Source organism: Phoenix dactylifera, chromosome 1 (assembly GCF_051530095.1).
Source record: "Phoenix dactylifera cultivar Ajwa chromosome 1, Ajwa_hap1_PhDact_Kaust_v1.1, whole genome shotgun sequence".
NCBI classification, from domain to species: domain Eukaryota; kingdom Viridiplantae; phylum Streptophyta; class Magnoliopsida; order Arecales; family Arecaceae; genus Phoenix; species Phoenix dactylifera.
Window position 1 is genome coordinate 28,827,265 of NC_143190.1, and position 8,654 is coordinate 28,835,918.

The window sequence follows — 8,654 nt, forward strand, 5'->3', positions numbered from 1 at the left end:
CCCCTCTTGGAAACCAATCAAGGAGCACCTAAAAGTTAGGAGCTCCACTTGCTTTATAAAGGGGTATGAGAGGCACCTAGGGCATTCATTAGAATTCCTCTTCCCTTTGTGCCGTGGCCTCCTCTCTCCCCTTTCCTTGGTTCAGCCGCAAGCAAGAAGAGGAGAAGAAAGAAGCTTGGCGGCCTCCTCCCTCCTCCTTTGCATCATCCAACGCAAGGGAAAGCAAAAGGATGCAAGGTGCTTTGATTCTTCTTCAAACTTCATCCTTCTTCTTTCTCCTCCTAAGCACAATCAAGTGTTGATCAAAAGGGAGGAGATCAGCCATCAAAACCAATCTCTGCAAGGGAGCTAGCACCCCAGGGAGATTGAAGCATTTGGATTGGTCCTCTGCTTCGTGTGGATATCCGTAGAGGCCGGACACGTGAACGGCTTCAAGCGAACCTTCATCCTAAACCACGATCATCAGTTTGTGGTGATCATCTACCGCACAAGGTGAAGATCTAATCTTCATAGTGGTTTAAAAGTTTTTAATTCTAATCTATCTACGAACGATCTTGAAACAATGTTCATGTGATGAACGTATGATCCCGCGCATGCCTCTTCCGCTGCCATCTGAATTTTTTTTTAATTTTCTGCAGCATGGGTGGGTTCCCAACAGTGGTATCAGAGCCTAGGTTTCGTAGTTTAAGATTAGAATTAATTGTAAACAGGCATATAAGATCTGAAAATTGAAAGATTATGCATGCTGAAATTTTCTGCATGCAGACTTTTCCAAAGTTGCTGATTTTTGCATGCTGATTTTTATGTGATAAATTGATGATTCTAATTGCATTGTTAAAGGGATTACAAAGTTTAGAATCATGATTAACATGATCAGCAACCCATGTCATAAGATAATCAATTAGATTTCAGATCTGAAAACTATAATTGCTGCATGCTGTGATGATCATAGGATTCAAATCCTTTTGGTATTAAATGTAATGACCTGCGATGTGATCTGTAATGTCATGTAATTTTTCAGATGCTTGCATGCATCTTATTTGATGTTTTGAGGAGCCTGCGTGCCTCCTAAAAGGGATGTAATATATATTTTTATTTTTATCTGGTTGTGTTTCTGTGATGTGATGTACGTCAACGATCAAGTCGAAGACAGTACATGAGATGAATGGCGATCTGAGCGGTTGATGGCGATTGGATCAAGAGTTAATCAGGGATCAAATCAAGAAGGCTCGGAACTAATTCAAGAGTTGAAGACCAACTGATCGATTGACGTGCATGTGCTTGTAATATGACCTAATTAGAATCCATGATCATCACCTATTTAAAGTTTAGCTTTAATTATTGCTGCGATTATAACTGCCTGTGATGTGCCGTTTGCATGTGATGCGAATGTGAGTAGGGTAGATAGGTTTACATGTGATGCAAACTAGTAGAGCAGTCCCAAATGAGACCTAAACTAAAACCTCCTCAATCAAGTCGAGAGTGAACCAACATGAGTGAGTCATATTAGATTAATTGATCTAATTGGTGTCTAGGAAAGCATGAAAGGTGGTTACTTAATTAGGACCTTACTCTCTGAGTAAGGGGAGCCTCCCACCTGCTTACCTGACCAATTGTTTGATTACCTCTTATGAAGAGATCAAGGTTGTAAACACTAAGACCTGATTAACCAATATTAAGTCCATAGGTCTTCCACCGTAGTAGAGCTGCTAAGGTCTTTTTGATGTTGATTTGTCTCGGCTGGACACAGTGGGCAAGTTGCATCGGGGGGCTGGACCTCTCTATTAGGCATGAGATGTTGTAGGGGTAAAGAAAGGGTTGGGCCCAATAACTGTTAGGTGAGGGACCCAATGACGGCTTTGCTTCTGCGGTTATACGGTGGGTCCGACTTAACTAAGGAATGGGGACAATAACTGTTAGTTGAGGTCTTCATGACTTAGAGACCAAGTAGCACTGCAACATGCTTGAGAAGCATTGTACAAGAGTTGTACACTCATCCATTTATGTGTCACCAATAACTGTTAGGTGAGGTAGCATATAAATTGGTGGGACCGTAGTACCCACTAGAAATTCTAGTCGTGTAGAATTTTCGTTTTCCTACCAGAAAAGTGTGAGGAATTCGAGAAAATAGTGGGAGGTGTTTGTTTTAAAAGGCCCTAAAACAAATAAAGTTCAAGTACAAAATTCTAACTAGAATCTTTACTCTCTGAGGATTATAAAGTCAGCTTCTAGACTTTTAACTCATATCCTATAGAACAACCAAACCCAATTGTAAAGACTGGCTCAGCAAATTTCAAAATAGTTTTGAATTGTGAGAAATTAGGGTATGTGCTAGACCATGGAATCCCCGTGTTACCAATCTATCCGATCACTGATCAGCGTAAGACGCATGCTAAGTTGACAAACAATGACAATAAAGTTAGGTGCTGCACAATGGCATCCATGTCCAATGAATTACAATGCCAACATGAGAACATGAAGACTGCCAAGGACATATTAAATCACCTGCAAGAGTTGTATGGTGATCAGAGTCGCGCAGCATATTTTGAAGTGTCCAAGAGGCTCTTCAAGGCAAAGATGCGCGAGGGGCAGTCTGTCCACGATCACTGTTTGACTATGATCAAGGACCTAGAGGAGCTTGAGAAGCTCGGTATGACCATGCATAAGGAATTGCAAATAGATCTGATCCTGCAATCCCTTCGAGATTCATATGAATAGTTTATAGTAGACTACCATATGAACAAGATAGTATGCACCAAAAACAGAATTGTTAAATAAATTGGTAACTACCTTAGGAACCTTGAAGAGTTCAAGGGGCATCGTTCTCGCTGTCGAGTTAGTTTCTACTTTCAAGAAAGAGTCTATCGGAAGAAGAAGCCTGCGAAGAAGCAGAAGAACAAAAAAAGCCAAGTAAGGAAGTTCCAAGAAAAAGGCCAATTGCAAGAAAAAGTGTTTCTATTGCATGATGGACAGCTATTGGAAGAGGAACTGTCCTACATACATGGGAAGCATGGAGAACATGAAGGGTGACGGACCTTCAGAAGGTATATCAGATATGCTCAGGATACTTAGGGATTGTTACCTGTTGCTAGCAGAAATTTGATTTCTGTATCTTGTTTAGCACAGAAAGATTTTTATAAGACTACTGTTCCATTTATTTGAGAAATAAATTGGTTCAACATGGTTTTATGATTGACAGTCTCTATCACATGCATATGGATGTATCTGTGAATGTATCTGAGCAAATAGTGAGTACCATAGAATCTAATAGATCTAGAAATGAGATAAATCTAAAGTATTTGTGGCACCTCAGGCTTGGCCATATAGGAGAAGACAGAATAAACAAATTGGAGAAACATGAGCTTTTAGGCTCATTGACTTTCGAGTCATATTCGGTTTGTGAATTCTGCCTTCAAGGAAAGATGGCCAAATTATCCTTTGTAGGACACAGGGAGGTCCACTGAAATACTTACCCTAGTACACACTGATGTGTGTGGCCCCTTTGATGTGCAGGCTAGGGGTTGTAATTTTTTACTTCATTTACCGATGATTACTTATGGTATGGATATGTGTATGATACACAAATCTGAAACTTTTGAAAGGTTCAAAGAGTTGAGATATGAAGTAGAAAAACAAACAGAAAAACTCATTAAGGTTCTTCGATCAGATCGAGGAGGTGAACACCTTAGTGGAGAGTTCCGTGATTATCTCAAGAAGAATGGTATAGTTTCATAATGGACTCCTCCTGGTACACCTCAGCTCAACGGAGTGTCAGAGAGGAGGAATCAGACTCTATTGGATATGGTTCGGTCCATGATGAGCTTCACTAATTTACCCTTGTTTCTTTAGATAGATGCCCTATTTTCAGCTATTTACTTATTGAATAGAATTTCCTCTAAAGTCTGTTCCTGCCACATCGTATGAGACATGGCATGGTAAGAAGCCGAGTCTTGGTAATCTCAAGATTTGGGGATGTCCAGCTCAACTCAAGCGACAACAGGCGGACAAGTTAGAGGATAGGACAATTAATGCTCGTTTTATAGGATATCCTAAAGAGTCATTAGGATACAATTTTTTCGTCCCAAAGGATCACAAAGTGTTTGTGAGCCTAGATGCTATCTTCATGAAAAATAGTTTATCCTTGACAGAGCAAGTGGGAGGAAAATTGAGCTTGAAGAGAAAGTCTTTAAACGGCAACGAGCTATTGTGCCTATAGAACCTATTCATATTAAGCCAGTACACGTAGTACCTCCTCCACCTCGTAAATCTAGTAAGATCTCCTGTCCGCCTGAAAGGTACTTAGGTATGCTTACAGAGGATGTAGAGGAAGTGTTCCTCATGAAAGATGGGGATCAAGGTAAGGATCCTAATACCTACAATGAGATGATGTTAGACATCGATTCCGAGAGATGGCTGGAAGCGATGAAGTCAGAGATGGACTCCATACATTCCAACCAAGTCTGGACCTTAGTAGATCCACCACAAGGTATAGTACCTATTGGATATAAATGGATCTACAAGAGGAAATTAAATTCGGATGGCTAGCTAGAGACCTATAAGGCAAGACTAGTGGCGAAAGGTTATAGTCAGTGTGAGGGCACTGATTATCAGGATACTTTTTTACCTGTAGCCATGCTGAAGTCCATTCGAATATTGCTTGCTATTGCAGCATAATATGATTATGAGATATTGTGATGGTGATCACAAGATCTGCAATTTGCAAAGGTCTATTTATGGACTAAAGCAAGCATCTCGAAGTTGGAATACTCGTTTCAATGATGTAATCAAATCGTTTGATTTCATCAAGAACGAAGAGGAACCATGTGTTTATAAGAAAGTTAGTGGGAGGGCTATTGCATTCCTCGTATTGTACGTGGATGATATCATTCAAATTAGAAATGATATTCCCATACTAACTTAGGTCAAGGTTTGGTTGTCTAAGGAATTCTCTATGATAGACTTTGGAAAAGCATCATATATTTTGGAAATTAAGGTCTATAGAGATAGATCTAAGAGGATGCTTGTCCTGTCACAGAATATTACATAGAGGGAATGCTGAAGAGGTTCAGCGTGGAAACCTCTAAAAGGGGATTATTACCCCTTAGGCATGGGGTAAATCTCTCCAAGAATATGTGCCCCAACACATCTAAAGAGATTCAGCGGATGAGCAAGATCCCTTATGCTTAGGCTATAGGGAGCCTCATGTATACCATGCTATGTCTGTGACTTGATATAGTACATGCTGTGAGTGTCACGAGCATATATCAGTCAAATCCAGGCAAGAAGCGCAGGATAGCTGTGTAGAACAGTCTTGAGTACTTAAGAAGAACTAAGGACATGTTCTTAGTCTTTGGGAGAAGATAAGAGTTGAAGGTAGAAGGATGCACACATATTGATGATAGAGAGTCTACATTAGAATATGTGCAATGGTGGTTCAGTAAATTGGAAGAGTTCCAAACAACCGATCATTGTAGATTCTACCTTAGAAGCTGAATATTAAGCCGTCTCTAAGAGTGCAGTGGAAACTTTTTAGTTTAAGAAGTTCATTGCAGAGTTAGGTGTAATGTCATCAGATGCCATAACACTTTACTGCAATAACAAAGGCACCATAGCACTAGCTAAGGAGCCAAAGGTCTCACCAAAAACTGAAGCACATAGAGCGGCGGTTTAACCTAATAAGCGGCTACCTCGAAAAAGGATAAGTAGAGGATCAAAGAGTAGACTCCACAGGAAATGTGGTGGACCCATTCACTAAGCAGATAAGTCAGCAGAAAACTGAAACACATCTTGAGAAGATGGGGCTTAGATTTATGGCTGATTGGCTTTAGTGCAAGTGGGAGATTGTTAGAAGTATGCCCTAGAAGCCAATTTGGCTGATGCATTATTTTATTCTGGGACATAAATTTGTACTTGACCAAATTATAAATTTATTATATTGGGCATTCTTTTCATTCATGTTCTTATGTATCCATGAATCATCCAAGGAATTAATAAGATGATAACGCATACTCTCAAGAGTTGAGAATTTTGAGGCATGTGTCATTTGTGATTAATTTCTGAATTGCTCCTGATCGATGGATCATCACGAGGACGGTGATTGATCCGCTAAGATTAGTGTACATATTGCTTTCTTTGATGGACGAGTCTTGAGTCCATAGTGTAGGGACACTGAAGCAATTGTGCAAGTGCTTGTTAGAAAATAAGGGTACTGAGCGTGACCAATACAAGAAATCACTTGGATGTCTATCCACTCGTCAGTGACTTGCTTGATGTTGCAGTAGTATGACTGGTCCTTTGACCGCGGTGCTTCGGCTACTCACAGTGAGGTTATTATAGTTTGACTGCACATACACATGGCCTCTAGACATATGGGACCATGCAGTATAGATTGGTTGCAGTAGGTTCACTGTAGGAGTAGGGTATGCACCTATATGGAATCTATCGACCTTGGTAGATAAGGAAAGATCCTATGTGATTTATAAGACTGAGTTCGTAAGACCTCGGCCGGGGCAGTATGCACAGTGGAGAAAGAGTTTTCCACTGTTGACCCCCTAATGGATTTTGATGAATACAAAACACTAGAGTATGATTCCATTTATCTTAACAATTTACTTGAGGATTTCATGTGTTTAATTAAGAATATTGTTAAGAAATGTCTAGGCAAGTTCCCATAATTTTATGAATTTATTGAAGAATTTTTGAGCTGAAGAAAACAGATCAGGGACAGCCGAGACGTCTCCGGGTTGTCTCAGAGACGTCTCTGGCACAAACAGGAAGAACTGGCACGACTGGAGACGTCCCCGGCACCTGCCGAGTCGTCCCCGCGATAGCGGAGTTGACTCTCTCAGTAGCGGAGTCGACTCTCTCAGAGGCGGCAGAAAGGCCGATTTCAAGTGATATGCGCGAGTCGTCTCCACAGTAAGCGGAGTCGTCCCCGCAAGTAAAAAGTAAACCTCCCGAGTCGTCCCCGAGGTAGCGGAGTCGGCTCTCTCAGGGTTTTCCAGAGGATGTCTTTTTCGGTGTTAAGGCAGCGGAGACGTCCCCTGAAAGAGCGGAGTCGACTCTCTCAGAGAATTCCAGAAGACATGTTTTTCGGAGATATAACAGCGGAGTCGACCCCGAAGCAGCGGAGTCGTCCCCATGCAAAAAGCGCAAACAAGTCGAGATGTCCCCATAAAGTGCCGAGTCGACCCCAAACAACGTCAAAAGTAAAATCTTACAGCCGAGACGTCTCGCGTTGAAGCGGAGACGTCTCCGGAGCGCCTGGGACGCGACTGACACCTTTTTGCAGGATGTTTTGAATTTTAAATCTCTTTAACTTTATCTCTAACGGCTATATTTGCTTTTTGGGCTATAAAAGGGACCTCTTAAGTGCTTCTCAACAACTTCTCACCAACCCAACACAAGATCATTCAAGAGAGAAGCAAGAGAGAGAGGTTCAAGGGAGTTAGTGCATTCAAGTGAAGAAATCAAGTGCCTTCAAACTTCCCAACTGATTTCAAGCTCAACTACTCTCTTCCGCTCGGGATTCAAAGCTCACACTCAAGCCAACGCGATCCACATCGGAAGAACCATCATCTCCCACGCTTCCAACAGCTAAAAGGGTTCTTCCGGGTTCTATTACTTATCATTGTTATATTTGCTTATTTAGAGCTTTTAAATTCTTGTAAAACTTTTTCAATATTGTGCTTGTTCCAGTCAAGGGACTTGGAACAAGGGAAAGGCGTCCCAAGCCTAGGTTAAATTGGGGGTTATAGGGTTCGTTGTTAGCCCGGTGTAAAACAAAGAGTTGGGTAGTGCACTCGCAAAACTACCGGACTGTAATCTTGGATTATAGTGAAAATTCCCAAAGGTGCTTTGGAGAGTGGATGTAGGAGCAGTGGAAGCTCCGAACCACTATAAAACCTCGTGTTTGCGATTGACTGTTCTCATCCCTCCATCTTTACTTTAGTTCATACATCTGCGTGTTTTATTTTTTAAATAGTCAAAAAGTTTTAAAACACCCAATTCACCCCCCTCTTGGGTGACCATCTCTGGGCAACAAGTGGTATCAGAGCAGGTGCTCTGTGTATTTCTTGAAAGACCTAACCGTCTTAGCCAAAGATCTAGATGGGAACACCCTTTAACAATGTTCCTGCTGAGGGGCAGGCAACCAATAGACCTCCACTCTTCAATGGGACAAATTATACCTGTTGGAAGACTAGAATGAGGATCTTTATTCAAGCACAAGATTATGCCTTGTGGAGGGTTATAGTCAAGGGACCACAAGAACCATCACACATGGTGAATGGCATTCAAGTTTCCAAACCTGAGGAGGATTGGGATGAGAATGATAATAGGATGGTTCAACTCAATTCTAGAGCCATGAACTCACTATTTTGTGCTCTAGATGTAAATGAGTTTAATAGAGTCTCCACATGTAGTTCCGCTAAGAAAATATGGGATAGGCTTGAAGTTACCCACGAGGGTACAAATCAAGTCAAAGAGTCTAAAGTGAACATTCTTGTTCACAAATATGAGTTGTTTAAGATGGAACCCAATGAAACCATCACATGCATGTTTACACGCTTCACCGATATAATTAATGGTCTAAAGAGTTTGGGTAAATCTTATACTAATCCGGAACTTGTGAGTAAAATTCTCAGGTCTTTGCC